Source organism: Jaculus jaculus, chromosome X (genome assembly GCF_020740685.1).
Source record: "Jaculus jaculus isolate mJacJac1 chromosome X, mJacJac1.mat.Y.cur, whole genome shotgun sequence".
NCBI lineage: Eukaryota > Metazoa > Chordata > Mammalia > Rodentia > Dipodidae > Jaculus > Jaculus jaculus.
In genome coordinates, this window is record NC_059125.1 from 134,850,832 (window position 1) to 134,852,166 (window position 1,335).

General features: G+C 46.5%; 1 pseudogene; it reads right to left on the minus strand.

The window, feature by feature from the left end:
• Nucleotides 1-379: 379 nt before the first annotated feature.
• Nucleotides 380-1,022, minus strand: LOC101606163 (annotated as a pseudogene).
• Nucleotides 1,023-1,335: the final 313 nt, after the last annotated feature.

Consider the following 1,335-nt stretch of genomic DNA (forward strand, 5'->3'; position numbering starts at 1 on the left):
CAGGTATATCCAAGATGGCCTTGCATTATGATCCTTGTGCCTCTGCAGGGGCTAATGTTGTTGTTGTTTTGAGGTAGGGTCTCACTCTAGCCCAGGCTTACCTGGAATTCACTCTGTATATTCTCAGGGTGGATTCTTTTTTGTTTGTTTGTTTTTTTGAGGTAGGGTCTTGCTCTAGTTCAGGCTGACCTGGCATTCACTATGTAGTCTCAGGGTGGCATCAAACAACGATCCTCTTACCTCTGCCTCCCAAGTGCTAGGATTAAAGGTGTGCGCCACCATGCCTGACTTTTTTGAAATCGTACTTCTGAGCCACTTCTGTATTGAAAAAACCCAGCTTATAATAGTCAGCAATGGGATATTAAACTAAGAAGTCTCCATGGAGGTGGAAGTCCTGACAAAATTCTACATTGATGATGACATTTGCATACACAGGAGACAAAGTTAGGCCTTTCCACACAGCTGCAAATCTTTGCAGTGACTTTGTTTTAAGTCAGTGTCTCTTCATGTCGTATGTATTCTCCAATGTCTGCTTGATGAAATACCACAATCGCCATGGGGTCAACTTTCCTGCAATCCTGTGTCGACTTTGCTGCCACTCCAAAACCCAAAGGCATGTCCGCCATGGAATAAATACACCACCACCCCCTGGTATTGAGATGTATTTTCAGTGATTCGACCCAGTATGGAAACCATACAGGAAGGAATGCTCTGCTCCAGGCTTGAATCCACACTTTATACTTGGCATAAGGAGCGAGGTAATCCAGAGCTGTAACGTGCAAGTGGAAATTGTGGGTCTTGGTGAATTTTCCAAAGCAGGTCCCGAGTGACACGAGTTTGTTCCCGGAGATATTGGCAGCCAGGTTCAGGATGTTCTCACTGACGTAGTACACGCGGTAGTTGTGCAGCTGGAAGCAGTAGGTGTCGTCGGGCCTGTCCACCAGCAGCTGCAAGTTCTCCCCAATGTATTTCGCGATCTTCTGGAACATGACACGGGTCTCCTCTTCGGTCAAAGGCCGCATCGTCTCGCTGGCTGGGCGGGCTGCGGATCCTCGTGCCTCCGTAGCCCCAAAATTTTTTAAATTAAAAAAAATTATTTGAGAACAACAAAGAGAGAAATAGGCAGATATATATATAGAGAGAAAATGGGTGCACCAGGGCCTCCAGCCACTACAAACAAACTCCAGATGCGTGTGCCCCTTATTTTGGGTCCTGCGGAATCAAGCCTTGAACCGGGGTCCTAAGGCTTCACAGGCAAGCGCTTAACCACTAAGCCATCTCTCCAGCCCTTAATGTATTTTTTTGAGACAGAGTCTATATATAACCCAAGCTGGC